Source organism: Telopea speciosissima, chromosome 6 (genome assembly GCF_018873765.1).
Source record: "Telopea speciosissima isolate NSW1024214 ecotype Mountain lineage chromosome 6, Tspe_v1, whole genome shotgun sequence".
NCBI lineage: Eukaryota > Viridiplantae > Streptophyta > Magnoliopsida > Proteales > Proteaceae > Telopea > Telopea speciosissima.
This window is the reverse complement of record NC_057921.1, coordinates 33,769,414-33,787,590: the sequence shown is the minus strand read 5'-3', so window position 1 is coordinate 33,787,590 and position 18,177 is coordinate 33,769,414. Positions and strand designations below refer to the sequence as shown.

Here is an 18,177-nt window from a genome sequence, read left to right as displayed (position 1 = left end):
GTCACATAGACATAAATGCTCATTTGAAATGATCATAAAAATCTCTATTGAATGCATTAATGCATGAAATCTATCGTGTACCAAATACCTTCCTCAATTAATAATTAGATTTGATACATTGGATGAAGTATGTCAAACTCCTAGACCTAAACTACAAAGGCACTGCAAGATTAAAAGCACTGTAGAGGAATTTTGTTTCTTCTACTCCCAATGCCAAACATACGATAGGCCGCATGAGCTTGTAGATTTGTCTACTCAAAGAATTTGCGATGTGTCCTTTTCTCTTGGTGTATAATATTGGAACTCTTAATTGGGAGTAGACGAAACCGTTGCGGAAATAAACTAAGAATCATACAGCAGGGAAGGGAATCCGGAACTTTTAAAGCATATTCTACATTGATTTGGAGCTCTCAATTCTCTCACTTTCTCCGAAACCCAGAAACGAATTAAGAAAACAAAAAAGGAACACCATGAAGACGATCGTGTGACGCTTGCTTCATTCACGGTCATTATTGCAAAGACTCCAGTAAGCTCTTCCGTTTGGACCTTGTAAAATTTCACGGCTATATTGATGACCCATTTCCTATTGCTGCCTCTTTATTGGTTTTCTCAATGAAATTATTATCCTGTTCTTAGTCTTTGTTTTGCTGAAATTAGACTTTTTGCTTAGTTTCTTCTGTTTTTGATTGTTTTATATCATGGGTTCTTCCAGTTCCTACTCTGGTGAATAAGAAGGATGATTCAGGGGAAATTGAAGGATTTTGCTGCAAAAAATGATGCATAGAGTTGGAGTTTCAGTTGTCTGGAATTCATAGCTTGTTAGTTTCCATGTTGATAGACTGCATTGCTCGCTTTCGTTCTTAATTTAAATCTTTGCATATGTTTGTGTTAATTGTATCCTTTGTCCGGGTAGAGGGGTTAATAGGTGTGTGGACATCGATAGAAATGCAGTAGATTGATCTAACCAAGTGAATTCTTGGCTTTGGTTTATTTTGAGAGGAATGCTCTTATCCTTTCCATTTCATCCCTTCCCTCTGTAGAAAAGAAAACCTGTGCACGGTGCAGAAAACAGAATGAAACAGAAAAAAAAACAATTACAGAATCACAACGCAAAGATATACATGATTCGACATGGTGCCTACGTCCACAGAGTGATGAGAGAAATTTCACTAGTAATGGAGAAGGGTTGCAAGCTCTCTTCCTCACGTCTCTCTATGTTACAAAGAATTCCTAGTAACCCTAACAACCCCATCACTACTAGTTTATAGGAAAAACAAAGATATACAATAAAAATCAAATTACAGAAAAGAAGACATCAACCCTCAACAATCTCCACCTTGGCTTGAATTCTGCAAAGCTCCCATGAAGATAGCCTATAGATGTCTTCATGCGTGTACCTCCATAAAGGCACACAACAGTACCCCAGCTATAAAGGGGTACAACCCTCACTCCCATCAATGAGTGACATCATTCATGTCCAAGCAAAGCTTGAACTTCTTTGTAGTCACCAGTTTTGTGAAAATATCTGCATGATTGTCATTTGTATGGATTTTCTTCAAGTGAATGCTTCCTTCGGATACAAACTCCATGATTTTATGAGACCTCATATTGATGTGCTTTGTCCTTATATGAAACACTTAATTCTTTGCAAGATGAATGATAATCTAACTGGCACAATACAGCACCGTACCTCCTTGCTCCTTGCCTAACTCACAAACCAGACTAGTCAACCAGATCTCCTCCTTGGCAGCCTTAACTACCGCCTTGTACTCTGCCTCTATCGTGGACAAGATAATTGTAGATTGAAGCATTGCCTTCCACGAAATAGTTCCACTTGCTAATGTGAATACATACCCCATAGTAGACCTCCATCTGTCTAAATCACCAGCAGAGTTCATCAACATATCCAGCTATTTTGTGGAACTTTTCTTTCTGCTGAACATGATTCCGACATCTGCATATAAACTGGTAAACTTCTCTGTCTATTCATCATGTGAAAGGGATTCCATATACAAAAGAATAGACATATATATGGTATGTCTACACAAGGAAATAACTATCGAAGGAAAGAAAATATTACATAAAATATACAACCAAGAAGAAATAATCTTATCTTGCATTTCTACACTCCCTCAAACTGATGCTGGGTGTACATAATCATTTTGGTTACAAGATACCAATGACGAGTTGAAGGCATTGCTTTGATAAAAATGTCCGCAATATGATGAGCAGTAGCTATGTACGGAAGAGAAATAAGGTTGCTGACGTATTTTTCGCGAATGAAGTGACAATCAAATTCAATGTGCTTCGTGCGTTCATGAAATATTGGATTGGAAGCAATTCGAATGGCGCTAGTATTATCAGCATAGAGAAATGTAGGCTCCGAAAATGAAATAGAGAAATCTCGGAATAACCTAGGGGTGCCGATCGGTCGGTTTGGATTGGTTTCACCCATTTTGATCTGTGAATGAGAGTCCAAAACATTATCCAATAAGGGTGCATTGGTTTCAGTTTGGGTTCCATTTGGTTTTGGTTTCTAATCAGTTTCTCTTGACTCTAAAATCCAAGAATCATAGAGTTGATTCTTACCTAAAGATATAGAGAGAACATCTCCGTCCGAGCTATCAGCCATGTTAGCTTCTTCAGATGCTTTTCCTACACCACTCTTTTTCAAATCTTCTTTCCTTTTCAAATAGTCTTTCTTCATATGACCTTTCTTCTTATTGTGATAGCAAGTGAACTTATCCTTCAACCTTTTGATCTCGATCGACTCCTGCTTCTAGATCCCTTTTGATTTGATCTACCCTTTCCCGATTCTCCTTATAGCGAAGAGACATTTTCCTTGAGATTTAATAGTATTAGTCTTCTTCCTTGTGTTGTTGGACATAAGAGCCACAATAACTTCATCTATCTCAACTCTCAAGAGTGTGCTTCTCGTACAAGAGAGTCATAACCCGATGATTATATAATATTGAAGGTGATGCTAACAATAGAACATAGTTCAAAATCTCGTTTTCGTTTCGGTTGAAATTTCGAATATTTCGATCGAGTCGAAACCAAATGCAACATCGAATTGGGAAAATGCAATATTTCGGAAATTTTGGTCTTCTCGTTTTGGAAATTTTGAAAATCTAAGTAATTTCTGTTTTAAAAAAAATGCACTGTTTCGTCGTAACTTCGGTTATTTTGGTCATTTCGTTTCAGTATTTTGGTTATTTCAGCATTTTGGACCTACAAATGGCCGAGCAAAACGCATAGAAAAAATACAATATTAATTTCTGTTTAAAAAAAAAGCACTGTTTCATCGTAACTTCGGTTATTTTGGTCATTTCGTTTCAGTATTTTGGTTATTTCAGCATTTTGCACCTACAAATGGCCAAGCTAAACGCATAGAAAAAATACAATATTTCGACAAAATTTCGGTATCTCGGAAATTTCGGTCTGGCCAAAATGGCCTTCCAAAATGAGATTTAATACTATGCAATAGAAGGCCCTTGGCTTCATCTTCAATCATCACCTCAAGGCTTGTTAATTTACTTATGATCTGGTTAAATGTGTTGACAAGTTCTAATAAATCAGTACCTTCTTCCATTTGAAGAGAATACAATTGCCTCTTCAAGAACAATTTGTTTGTTAGGGATTTCGTGTTGTAGATACTCTCCAGTTTTGTCCAAAATTCAGGAGCAGGACAAATTTGTTTGTCAGGGATTTCGTCTTGTAGGTACTCTCGAGTTTTGTCCAAACTTCAGGAGCAGATTCGAGATCCACCACGTATTCAGTGTATCTTCTGATAGGTTCAGAAAAATAGCACTTACCGCCTTTTCCTCCATCTCCTCCCACTTACCATCACCCATATTTTCTGGTTTCATCAATTTCCCATGCAAAACCTTAGCCAGGCCTTGCTGTATCAGATGATCCTTCATCCTTTGCCACCAAAAAGTGAAGTTGTTCTTTCCATTGAACCTCTCAGTATCATCAGCGCGATAGCAAGCACCAGAAACGGAATAACCTGGAAGCTTTGATACCAATGTATAGAAATGAAAACCTATACACGATGCAGGAAACAGTACATAGAAATAAGAAACAGTCACACAATCAGGATATACATGGTTCAGCAAGTTGCCTATGTCTACAAAGTGATGAGAGAAGTTTCATTAGCAATGGAGAAAGGGTTACAAGCTCTTTTCCTCACACCTCTCTGTGTTTACAAAGAATTCTCAGTAACCTTAATAACCCCCATCACTAGCGCAGCTGGGCCATCCTGGACTTGAACCAGATTATTTATAGGGAAAACAAAGAGATACAATTTCCTGAATTACCCCCATGTAAACCCTTAAAATAGTCAGGGCCTCAAGCCCTATGAGCTATTAACGGCCCTTTGGAGGCAGCCCACATTCCAAACTACAGAATACATGACATCAACCGTCAACGCCCACCTTCCTTGTCTTATTTCTTTTTCATTCCTATTAAACAAAGGATTCAGTTTCCCATTTCTAAGTGACAAATACCAGGAGAGAAACAGAATTTGAACACTACGCCAAGCATCCAGTCACTTGTTTTCAGACTCTCCGTCTTTCCTTTCCGTGGGGTTCATCAATTTCTTTAGGACTGAGACCACAACTGAAGGGTTCAAAAGTGCAATATTGGACTGTAAATGGGAATCTTTACAAAACTAGGTCTCTTCTGTTAGCATGAAACAACCAATAGAATACAATAGCTAATATTATGGATTACCTACTCAATGGAAATGTTATATATACTACTCCATTTGTGGCAGGGAGGAGAGTTAGAATCTATGAATGGATAGATTCAAGCAATAAAACAAGATTCGCAGCAAGGGAAAGAGGAAGAGGAGAAGAGAAGAGAGAAAGAAGAAGAGAGAAAGAAGAAGAGAGTTGGGAGAGATGTCTCCACTCACCTTTTTTTTTTTTTTGGATGAATGAAAATTTAAATTACGAAGAAAGAAGGAAGGGAGGAATATACAAGCCCAAGGGTCAAAGAACAAAAGCCAAAAAACCTAATGCGGGTCAGGTTGCAGAAGGGAAATAGGGAGACCCCAGGATACAACAATAAGCATGTTCCTTGGGGAATCCTTAACAGTAGCAAGGGGGAGGGACCCAAGTTTGATGGAAACTTCGAAAAAGATGGCATTCTGAATCTTGTCTAAGGTGTGAGAGTAGGAAGTCCATCTTGTAAGATTGCGTTCCATCCAAATATGAGAGATAGAGGCACAAAAAGCGAGTTTGCCAACAAAACCACAAATAGTCTTCCTTCCAAACATCATGTCAATTCAAAGCCGCGCGACGAAGGGGGAGGGGGCTTCTTCTAACTGGCCAGTAGGTACTTAGGACTCTTTTCCAGATGGATGAGGCAAAGGGGCAAGAGAAGAACAGGTGGGTTGTGTCTTCAAAGCCATTCTAGTAAAGGTAGCAAAGGGGGGAGACCCTGAATGTGGCGATGGGTAAGGAATGCCTGAGTCGGAAGGCAGTTGGAGAGAGCTCACCAAGAGGTGAAGCTGTGGCGAGGGATGTGACCTTTGAACCAGACAACTTTGGACCAAGGGGTGGGGTGGGGGGGCTCTGAGTCTAACTATATCCCAACTCCCAAGTTGAATGAGAGCTAAAGTTGTCTAAAGGGGAAGGGAGCCAGAGGGTCGAGTCTCCTCTACCACGGTGCTCAGGGGGTATTGGGGGAAGGGTGTTCCAAAGGACCTCCAAAGGGGGTGAGGGGGGAGGGGGAGACCAGACACCTCTAAAAAAGATGGAGGACTCACCTATTTTCTTCATTAACAATAATCTTGAAATTACATATGACTCCCTGAGGAGGTAAAAGGAAATAAAAACAAAAGATAGAAAATACAACTTAACATAACTTATAACAAGTCAGTTACAAAAGTACCCTTTATGACATAAACTTTAACATTCCCCCTCAAGCTGGGGAATAAATGTCATGCATTCCCAACTTGCATAAGAGGGTACTGAATTGGTTAGTAATGAGATCTTTAGTAAAGATATCTGCCACTTGATCACCTGTCTTCACAAAGGGAGTACAAATGCAACCAGAATCCAATTTTTCTTTAATGAAGTGCCTATCAACCTCAATGTGCTTCGTTCAGTCATGTTGTGCAGGATTATGAGCAATACTTATAGCGGCCTTGTTATCACAATAAAGCCGCATTGGTCCCTCAGTGTCAAATCCCAACTCTTGAATCAACCGCCTTTGCCATATGAGTTCACACGCCCCATGAGCCACGGCCCTAAATTCTGCCTTAGCGTTGGATCTAGCTATGACTGGTTGTTTTTTACTCCTCCATGTAACCAAATTACCATCCACAAAGGTACAATAACCGGATGTGGATCTTCTGTAAGAAACTGAACCAGCCCAATCAGCATCAGTGTAGCCCTCTATCCTCAAATGACTATACTTGGCAAATAGAAGTTTTACTGGAAGGATTTCAAGTATTTGATGATGCGATAAACAGCATCCAAGTGCCTACTCTTGGGAGCATGCATGAATTGGCTCACCACTGCAGCTGCATAAGTTATGTATGGCCGAGTCAAGCAGAGATAGATGAGTTTCCCAACTAATCTCTGGTACTTGCCTGCATCTATAAGAGGAGAACCACAGTTATCTCCAAGCTTGTGATTTGGATCAATTAGGGAGTTTGCTGGTTTGCATCCCAGCATTCCTGTTTCTTTCAATAAGTCCAAGACAAACTTTCTCTGGCATATATTGATTCCTGTCTTTGACCTTGATACTTCAATACCCAAAAAGTACTTCAGAAGTTCAAGATCTTTAATCTCAAATTGTTTGGCTAGGTAAGACTTCAATCTACTTATTTCAGCATTGTCATTCCTAGTCATTGCAATGTCATTAACATAAACAATGAGAGTTGTAACTGTTCCATTTCCTCGCTGGATAAACAAAGTGTGGTCAACCTGGCTCTGGGAGTACCCATTGCTGAGAATTACTTGCCTAAATCTCTCAAACCAAGCCTTGGTTGCTTGAGGCCATAAAATTCCTTTTTTAGGAGGCACACTTTCCCTTCTGCTGAGGGAAACTTAAAACCTAGAGGAGGCTGCATATAAACTTCTTCTAAGTAACCATGGAGAAAGGCATTCTTCACATCTAATTGGTACAATGGTCAGTCTCTATTGGCAGCCATTGATGGGAGGGCTCTGATCGAGTTATGCTTGGCCACAGGAGCAAATGTCTCTTGGCTGTCAATGCCATACACTTGACTATACCTTTTGGCCACCAACCGAGCCTTATATCTTTCCACAGTACCATCTAATCGGTACTTAATGTTATAGATCCACCTGCATCTAACTGGAACTCTCCCCCTGGGAAGATCTACAAGTATCTAAGTACCATTCTTCTCAAGAGCCATCCTTTCCTTGGACATTGCCTCCTTCCACTTTGGGTCAGACATAGCCTCTGTGACATTTTTTGGAATGGAGGAAGAAGCAAGAGTAGCGGAAAAAGCAATACCTGTAGGATAAATAGCCTCATAGGAAACAAACTTGGCTGTGGGATTAGTACAAGCTCTTTTCCCCTTTCGAGTAGCAATGGGGAGATCTAGCTCATTGTCATTGCTAGCTACCTGAGTGGGTATCAATGTCAACATCCTCTTCTTTGTATTTCTCAATGTCAAGAAGAAATGGGGAGGTAGAGGTAGGCAAAGGAATGAGAAAAGGAATGACATCAGCAGTCTTTTCACTTCCATGGCTTCTGAAGAAGATGCTGATGGGAAAGAAAGAAGGGAATAGACTCAAAGAAGGTGACATCTTTGGAGAGAAGTCGCCTTCAGGAGGAAGGATGGTAGCATTTATATCCTTTAGAAAAAGTTGAATACCCAAGGAAGAGACATTTGAGTACTTTGGGGTCAAGCTTTGTTCGAGCTAATTTGTTTACATGAACATAGCAAACACATCTAAACAATTTAGGAGGAAGAGAAAAAGCAGAAGGTTGGGGTGAAAGGATTTCCAAAAAGGATTTGGAACCAAGAAGTTGAGTTTGCATCCGATTGATTAGGAAGGTAGCAGCAAGAAGGGCATCAGACCAAAAGGTTTTAGGAACATGTATGCCAAAGAGGAGACTTCTAGTGACCTCCAACAAATGACGGTTTTTTCTCTCAGACACCCCATTCTGTTGAGGGGTGTCAATGTTCAGTTTTAGAGAGGAAGGAGAAGAAGGAAAAGAGAGGGAAAGAGAAGAGCACATACGGTTGTGTTTAATCTCATGTGTCTCAAACTAGAGACAAACTTCCTTATATTGAAAAAGAATAACTAATTACACAGGGGCCCCTGACCTTATACAAATAACAGAAGAAACATAAAATACATGTGGTTATGTACAACAATACCCTTAAACTCCTATTCTTAACACTCCCCCTCAAGCTGGGTGGTTTATGTCATACACATAGTACTAAAACTCGAGAAATTTCGGTCGAGATATCGAATATTTCGAGTATCTCGACCTGTCCGAAACAAAACGCAAGTCCAATATGAAAAAATGCAATATTTCGAATATTTCGGAAATTTCGGTCTTCTCGTTTCGAAAATTTCGGAAATCTCGGTCATTTTTGGCATTTTATACCCACAGAAAAATACCATATTTCGACCGAGATTTCGACGAAATTTCGGTATCTCGGAAATTTCGGTCAGACTGAAACACCGAAACGAAACGAGATTTAGTACCATGGTCATACATACCCAACTTGTTCAATAAACAGTCAAAGTGATGAGTGCTAAGTCCTTTGGTGAAGATATCGGCCACTTGTTCATTCGTCTTCACAAAAGGAGTGCAGATGGTCTTTGACTCAATCTTTTCCTTGATAAAATGTCTATCAACCTCAACATGCTTGGTCCTATCATGTTGCACTGGGTTGTGGGCAATACTTATGGCTGCCTTGTTGTCACAATATAAACTCATAGGTTTGACAGTCTCGAACCCCAATTCCTGAACAAGTCTCTTCAGCCACAAGACTTCACACACTCCGTGAGCCATAGCTCTAAATTCTGCCTCAGCACTTGACCTACCCACCACAGGTTGCTTCTTACTTCTCCAAGTAACCAAATTCCCACCAACAAAAGTGCAGTATCCCGAAGTGGATATTCGATCAGAAATAGATCCAGCCCAATCAGCATCAGTGTATGCTTCGATCCTCAAGTGACCATTTCTAGAGAAGAGAAAACCTTTTCCAGGGCATGACTTTAAGTATCTGAGGATCCTATACACTGCATCAAGATGTCCCATTTTGGGTGCATGCATAAACTGACTTACCACGCCAATAGCATAGGCTTTGTCTGGTCGGGTAAGGGAAAGATAGATTAGCTTGCCTACTAATCTCTGATATTTTTCAGCATCTACAAGGGGCTCACCACAATCATCTCCTAGTTTGTGATTCTGATCAATAGGAGAGAAGGCTGGTTTACACCCTAAGTACCTTGTCTCTGTAAGTAGATCAAGGACAAACTTCCTCTGACAAACAGTGATCCCTTGCTTGGATCTTGAAACTTCAATCCCCAGAAAATACTTCAATGGACCAAGATCTTTGATCTCAAACTACAGAGCCAAGTAAAGTTTAAGCTTTGTGATTTCAGCCTTGCTGTTCCCCGTGACCACAATGTCATCAACATATACAATAAGAGCTGTAATCGTGTTGCCCTTCCTTTGTATAAACAAAGTGTGATCAGCTTAACTTTGGGTGTATCCATTCTGTAGAATAGCTTGCCTAAACCTCTCAAACCAAGCCTTAGGAGATTCTTTAAGGCCATAAAGAGCTTTCCTAAGACGACACACTTTTCCATTGCCACTAGGATGCTTGAACCCAGGAGGAGAGTGCATGTAGACTTCTTCTTCTAAGTCACCATGTAAGAAAGCATTCTTTACATCAAGCTGGTATAATGGCCAATCAAGGTTTGCAGCCATTGAGAGGAGTACCCGAATGGAGTTATGCTTGGCCACTGGAGCAAAGGTTTCCTGATAATCAATGCCATACACCTGGGTATAGCCCTTAGCAACCGGTCTTGCCTTATATCTCTCTACAGTACCATCAGACTTGAACTTGACTGTGAATACCCATCTGCATCCAACAGGAACTCTCCCCTTTGGGAGTTCAACAAGATCCCAAGTGTGGTCTTCTCAAGAGCCACCAGCTCGGTATTCATTGCTTCTCTCCATTTTGGATCAGCCATGGCCTCTACTACATTCTTAGGAATAGAGATGGAGGAGATAGCCACTGTGAAGGCAATACCTGTAGGGGAGATAGAATCATAGGAGACAAACTTGGCAATGGGATTAGTACAAGCTCGAGTTCCTTTGCGGTGAGCAATAGGAAGATCTAAGTTTAAGGGTGTAGGAGTAGAGGAAGGTATACCTGTCTCAATGGATGGAGGCTTAGGATGAGGAGACGAAGGAGGATTTTGGCGGGTCTTCTTTATAGGGAGCCATGAAGGAGGATTTCTCTTATCCTTTGTATACACAAGTAGCTCCCCCTGTTCTCTGTTCACCTCTGCACTCGGAGATTCCCCCTCAACAACAGTATCCTCGGACCTTTTCTTTCCTTTATCAATCTGAAATGGGGAAATAGGGACAAGAGAGGGGGAAGGAAAGGATAGAAACTCAGGAGCCTCTTCAACCTCACTACCACGACACTCCCCCTGAAAAGGTGACTGAAAATACGGGAGATGTTCAAAGAAAGAAACATCTTTGGAGAGAAGCAACCGACGGGTAGGAGGGTGATAACCTGTGTAGCCTTTAGAGGTAAAGGAATACCCAAGAAAGATGCACTTCGAGGACTTAGGATCCAATTTAGTGCTGGCAGATTTGCTAAGATGGACATAGCAGATGCAACCAAAGACCTGTGGGGGAAGTGAAAGAGAAGAGGAAAGTGAGGATAAGACCTCAAGAGGTACTTTGAAGTTCAAGACACTGGAGGGCATATGATTGATAAGAAAGACTGCAGTAAGTAAGGCATCGGACCAAAAGGTTTTTGGAACATACATTGTAAACCAAAGAGACCGGGCTACTTCCAGCAGGTGGCGGTTTTTTCTTTCAGCAACCCCATTTTGTTGAGGGGTATCAACACAAGCCACCTGGTGGATAATGCCATGGTCAGAAAAAAAGGACTCCAAACCACCATACATATACTCTCCACCTTTATTAGAACGGACAATCTGAATACGAGTTTGAAACTGAGTGTAAACCAACTCATAGAAGTTTTTAAACGCAACATAGACATCACTCTTTTGTTTCAAGAGATAAACCCAAGTAACTCGAGAGAAGTCATCAATAAAGGAGACAAAGTAGCGGAAGTCATTTAAAGAAGTAACAGGGGAAGGGCCCCAAACATCAGTATGAACAATGTGAAAAGGTGAAATAGATCTATTGCTAGAAGATGGATAAACTGTCTTACAACTTTTTGCAAAAAGACAAGGTTCACAATGAAAAACATGATTGACAAGAAAAAAGGTTAATAAATGTGGCAACATTTTTCTCATAATAGAAAAGGAAGGATGTCCCAAACGCTGGTACCAAAGCAAAATGTTCTCCTGTGTACGTCCGCCATGTTGCCCACACACATAAGATTGAGCTGTCGTCACAGGGGAAGCACAAGTGTCCAGAACATATAATCCATCAGTCTCACGTCCACTGCCAATCACCCTCTTCGTCACCCAATCCTGAAGAAGACAATGGGTAGGAAAAAAGGTGACAAAGCAGTTCAAAGATTTAGTCAATTGGCTAATGCAAAGAAGATTAGTGGCAAAGTTGGGAACATGAAAGACAGACTTCAAAGGGATAAGTGGAGTAACTTGGACATCTCCCTTACCTGAGATGGAAGAAAGAGAACCATCAGTAATGTTTACCTTATCTTTTCCAGAACAAACTAAGTAGGACTTAAAAAGCTGAGACCTACCAATCATGTGATCCGTGGCCCCTGAGTCAATGACCCAGGGTGTGGTGGCAGATGAAGTAGAGACCTGTAAAGCAATGGAAGTAGTAGGTGCAGTAGAGGAGGATCCATCCAAGTGTGCTACAATCCGACGAAAAGCTGCTATGTCTTCTTTGGAGAGGGAGGATGAATCAGACTCATGAACCCCAACATGAGCTTTAGGCCCATTCTTCTTCGGTCCTTTCTGTCCTCCAGATGCAATAGAGGGTGGTTTCCCATGAAGATCCCAACAAAACTCCTTCTTATGCCCAGACTTACCACAATAGTCACAGGAGAATCGGCCTCTACTAGCCCCTTTAGTAAAGGGAGGACGGTCCTGTGGAGTGGATGAAACAAGAGCAGAGCACTCAACAGTGGGAGTGGTCTCCATAGCACTTCTACGCGTCTCCTCACTCTGTAAATAACCACACACCTCCTCCAGGGAGGGAAGACTTGGTCGGCCAAGTATCTGTACCCGTATGGGTTCAAACTCAGAGTTAAGACCTCCAAGAAGGAACAGGACCCTCTTCTTCTCAAACATCTGATGCACTTTAGGCTCATCAACAGGACATAGCTGGAGATCTCTGTAGTGATCATACTTCTCCCAAAGTCCCACAACAAGACTATAGTACTCAGAGATACTTTTGTCACCCTGGCGCAGGCTAACAATCTGTTGAAGAAGTTGATAAACCTTTGTAGAGTCCCCCACTCTATCAAAAATACGAGCAACACTATCCCAAATATCTTTGGCTGTCTCCTTGCTCATATACCTTCTTCCAATCTCTGGCTTCATTGAAAAAATGAGCCAAGTCATCATAAGGGAGTTCTCGGTTTCCCATTTAGAGTAACCTGGATCATCAGTGGAAGGGGCCTTAAAGCTCCCAGATATATATCCCAACTTCCCCCTACTTCGAAGGATAAGCTTCATTGACTGTGACCAATCCAAGTAATTCTTACTATCAAGCTTAGCAATGGGGACCTGAACATTTGGATTCTCATATGATGGAGGGATTGGCAAGGCTGCTGTAACAGTGGGAAGTTCAGATGTCTCAACAGTTTTTTCACCCAATGTGGTTTCAAAACAAACACTTGAGAGGAGCAATCAACAGCACTTCAAGCAAGAACAATAGATTCCCAAGTAACAGCAGCAAAAAACAGAGGTAACCTAGACCAAAAAGCTTGAAAAAGCTTGTAGAGCCTCACACAAACAGAAAACAGCAGCGGAGTAAAAAAGAAAAGTCTTCCTTACCAAGAAACGACAGTGGGTAGTCCAAAAAAGCTCCCAAACAAAGCTCTATCAAGAGCTATTGCCAATCCCACACTGGCCGGCGTAAAACAAAGGTAACCCGGCCGAGATTCACTCTGTCCCTCTGATGCTCCCAACTGGCTTGAGATGACACAATGGGAAGAAAGGTAACCTCCAAACGAAACTAGAGCACTTGGTTGCTCTCCATTTGGATGAGAACCGAGAGAGAAAACAGATTTGTGAAGAACCACAGGTTGGAGCTCAAACTCCAGCAACAACCAAGAGAGGAAACCACCTCTTGGCCCACTAAACACCCTTCTAACACCTTCAAACTCCAGGAAGAGTAGGCTCTGATACCATGTTCAGTTTTAGAGAGGAAGGAGAAGAAGGAAAAGAGAGGGAAAGAGAAGAGCACATACAGTTGTGTTTAATCTCATGTGTCTCAAACTAGAGACAAACTTCCTTATATTGAAAAAGAATAACTAATTACACAGGGGCCCTTGGCCTTATACAAATAACAGAAGAAACATAAAATACATGTGGTTATGTACAAGAATACCCTTAAACTCCTATTCTTAACAGTCAACACAAGCAACTTGATGAATAATTCCATTATCTGTAAAAAACTGTTGAAGCTCCCCATACATGTATTCACCCCCCAATCAGAATGAACTATTTGAATGCGAGTACAAATCAACTGATAAAATTATTGAAAGCCTCATAAATATCACTCTTTTGTTTCATCAAAAAAGTCCAAGTGGACCGGGAATAGTCATCAACAAAAGGAATAAAATAACGATATCCAGACAATGAAGTAGTGGGAGTAGGTCCTCAAACATTAGAATGAACAATATTAAAAGAAATAGTGGATCTATTACCATGATAAGTATAAGATAAACAACAATGTTTAGCAAAACTACATGGTTCACACTGAAAAACATGAAAAGAAGAAAAAGAAGTAAACAAATGTGGTAATTGTTTTTTCATAACAACAAAAGATGGATGACCCAAACGTTGATGCCAAAGCATCACAGAATTCATAGTACTACTGTCACTCCGACTACAAACATAAAAAAGAGCAACAGGCAATATAGGTGTTGAAGTAGGTGTCCGAGACTCAAGAAGGTAGAGTCCTCTCTCCTCACGTCCACTGCCAATGATCCTCTTCGTCACCAAATCCTAAAAAAGACAATAGGAAGGGAAGAAGGTGACATAACAATTTAAGGATATGGTTAGATGACTAATAGATAATAGATTAGTGACAAAATTAGGTACATGAAGAACAAAGTCAAGGGAAATAGAAGGAGTGACTCAAACATTACCCTTACCAGAAATAGAAGAACGGGATCCATCAACAATTCTAAGCTTATCCCTACCAGAGCATATAGAATAGGAATCATAACAACAAGACATACAGTTATGTGATCAGTGGCACCACAGTCAATGACCCAAGGAGCAGTGGAGGGTGCAGATGTAGAGGCTTGCAAGGCTGAGGCTGAAGAATCTGACTCTACAGGTGTAGTAGAAGAGTTGCCTAAACGAGTCATCATCCTTCGTATTGCTATAGTATCCTCTCTGGAAAGAGAAACAGGGTTGGACTATAGTCTAGGTGACTCAGTCTCAGCTGTCAAAGTATTGGCTCTAGCACCCCCTCTCCTACCATCACGGACACTAGTGGATCCACCACGCATACTAGGGGGTTGGCCTTGAAGAACCCAACATCTTTCCTTAGTGTGCCCCAGCTTTCCATAATGATCACATTTAAAGTTTTCTTGGTGATCTCCATGGGTTGGCCCTTGGCCTCTCCCCCACCTCTCCAATCACGATGAGAACTAGAGATGAGAGCAGATCTCTCCATTGAGGTTGCAATATCCATGGATCCTCTTCTAGTCTCCTCACTTTGTAAGTAACTGGACAACTCATCTAAGGATGGGAGAGAAGATCGCCCTAAGATCTGGAGTCGAATGGGCTCAAATTCTGGGTTAAGACCACCATGCAACATGAGGACACGTTCCTTTTCAAGTGTCCTATGTACCTTTGCCTCATCCTCAGGATTGGACAAATGAAGATCCTTGTAGTGATCATATTCCTCCAAAAGTCCAATGACAGTGTTATATTAGGCAGAAATGCTTTGGTCATCTTGTTTTATAGTGATGACCTTTTGGAGGATTTGATAAACTTTGGCAGAATCACCCACTCGATCAGAAGCCCTGGAGACACTCCCAAATTTCCTTTATTGTCTCCTTTCTCATAAATCTCCTACCTATCTCAAGTTTCATGGAGAAGATCAGCCAAGTCATAACAATGGAGTTTTCAGTCTCCCACTTAAGATATCCTAGATCAGTCATTGCAGGTGCCTTGATAGAACCAGTAATGTACCCCAGTTTTCCCCTGCTCCTCAAAGACAGGTACACAGAGTGAGACCAATCCAAATAGTTGGTGTTGTCCAACTTCATAAGGGCAATTTGGGCAAATGTAGATATAGTGGGGTTGAGGCCACCCAAACCACTAGCAGAAGCTTCCAAAGGTCCACTGACCTCAGATCCAGACATGGTAGACATGATATGTAGATACTTAACAAGCCAACAACAAACAAAAATGCCTTGCACAACAGTCCAGCTAACAAGCAACCCGAGAGCAAATCCTTGATGTAAAATCACTACAAACACTCAATATGCACTTTGGTTTCATTCCACGATAGCCAAAGGCACTCAATTAGTTGACATTATCAATCAATAGGGACCATTCCACCCATTACAGCCAATAGAAAGCTCAACAATAAGAGAAACCAGAATCTGACGATACCGGGGGTGCACCAATGAGTTGAGCTATGCTCCTCAATCAGCTGCTCCTAGTAACCGAGCTGTTGGGGGTCTGAAAGAGGGGCCTCAGGCAATCTAAATGCTCCAGTCCTCATCCCAAATAGTGAAGAGATGAGAGAGAAACGAACAGAAGGCTCTACAGGCTGGCGGTAATGTGTTGTCCAGCTTCTGGGGCTTTAAATCCACTTTGTAGACTGCTTATCTCGTTCCATTGATTTTGGTTTGAAGGATATAGCTCCAAAGAACGTAGTATGTGTGGTATTTCCCATAGTATAGCCTCTATGGAACCCTCTACCTTTCTAGGGTTCCAAGAAGAGGTGAAGAGAACAACCAAGCTTTAGTTGACTCTCAAACCAGTGGACTAAGCTCTGATACCAAGTTAGAATTTATGAATGGATAGATTCAAGCAATAGAACAAGATTCACAGCAAGGGAAAGAGGAAGAGGAGAAGAGGAGAGAAAGAAGAAGAGTTGGGGGAGACATCTCCACTCACCTATTTTCTTCATTAACAATATTCTTGTAATTACATATGACTCCCTGAGGAGGTAAAAGGAAATAAAAACAAAAGATAGAAAATACAACTTAACATGACTTATAACAAGCCAGTTACAAAAGTACCCTTTATAAAATAAACTCAAACATGGAGCGCCACTTACATTCTGATCAGTTATCTTCATCTTCCCTGTGGGAAGCAACTTGACAGAGACTTCATACAAGCTTCCAGAGTTCCAGTTGACTAGTAGCTTTACCCTATGGTGTTCGGTATTTACTTATATCGTAGTTGACCTGATAATTATTGTAGAAAGACTGATAACCATAGGACATACCTTTCATTTTTTGGACATCAAAAACATGAGTAATAGTTAATTAATTAGTCCTAATATTAAATATTTCAGAAGACAGTCTGCTTTAAAAAGTGATTTAGATCACTTCATTGCAATTACATTGGTTTTCCCCCCAACTCTTGAGGAATCTTATCAGTATAGAAGCAGCTTACTTGTCATTTCATAACTTCAGATGTTCTGAATTATAGCTTATTCTCACTATTTGGATAAAATATTTGGAATACTTTTATGCCTGATTTTATAAAAGCCTGTTTTTCTTGTTACTGTGGGAACAGTGTAATGGCTACATCCAGACATGGGAGATTATTAACAACAGATTCTAACAAGGTTGATGAACCCCTCAAAGTTGAGGAAGCTGAGACAGTGGATGTCTCATCACCTCCAACAGAGAAGGTATTTTGTGGTCTAGACCATTGTTTTCATCCAATTATTTGCTTGTCCTCTACCTACAATTTTGTGTGCCTCTCAGTTATTGTTTTTCCATATTTTGAATTCTACTTACCTTTGATCCAGTTACTTGTGTTCGGGGGAAATGGATTTGTTGGGTCACATTTTTGCAAAGAAGCACTGAATCATGGTTTCTCTGTCTCTAGCCTGAGCAGGTATTACATTGCTTTATTAAGGTAAATCAGTTTGGAGGTTGAATTCTGCAACACATGTTTCTCTTTCCCATGCGAATGGATTTTAAGAAAGTGCAACTTTTGTTTTTTTTGTTTTTTTTTTTTTTGGGTCCTATGGGGATGGATTTTAAAAAAGTTCAACTTGATCATATCTTATTAATTTTCAGCTATATTCTTATATAAACACTAAGGTTGCTCCTTGGTGCAACAGTAAGGTTTCTCCATTGTGACCAAGTGGTCGCGGGTTCGAGTCTGGAAACAGCCTCTCTGCAAAAGCAGGGGTAAGGGTGCATACATTATGACCCTCTCCAGATCCCGCAGTGGTGGGAGCCTCGTGCACTGGGTACACCGTTTTTATTCCTATATAAACAGTAGCATAGTCATTCGTACGCATAGTCATTCGTAAGCATATGAATGCGGCTTTGCTTCAATCTTCACTTAGGTATAGGATTTAACCTATAAGGTTTGGTTGATGTGCTTTCTTCATCATATTCAGCCCTTTATTCTTGGTTAAAACCATGTACTGTACTATAAATGATCAGTTTGAATGGAGGTAAAATACTGAACATTGTGTGCTGACATGATATCTTTATGGTAATAATTTCACATGCTTTTCAGACTAAAGAAGGGGGGAGGAACCTATTTTTTGTGTTGCTGACCAATTACTTGTCACAAAGTGACTTTGGAAGAGTTCCATCAAATTTTAGCT

At 40.8% G+C, this 18,177-nt stretch overlaps 1 long non-coding RNA gene across 1 annotated transcript; it reads left to right on the top strand.

The window, feature by feature from the left end:
- The first annotated feature begins 388 nt into the window (after positions 1-388).
- LOC122666121 lies at positions 389-17,553 on the top strand. The gene is made up of 3 exons (XR_006333496.1): positions 389-526; positions 17,124-17,241; positions 17,362-17,553. It is a non-coding gene; the product is annotated as an uncharacterized LOC122666121 (long non-coding RNA).
- Positions 17,554-18,177: the final 624 nt, after the last annotated feature.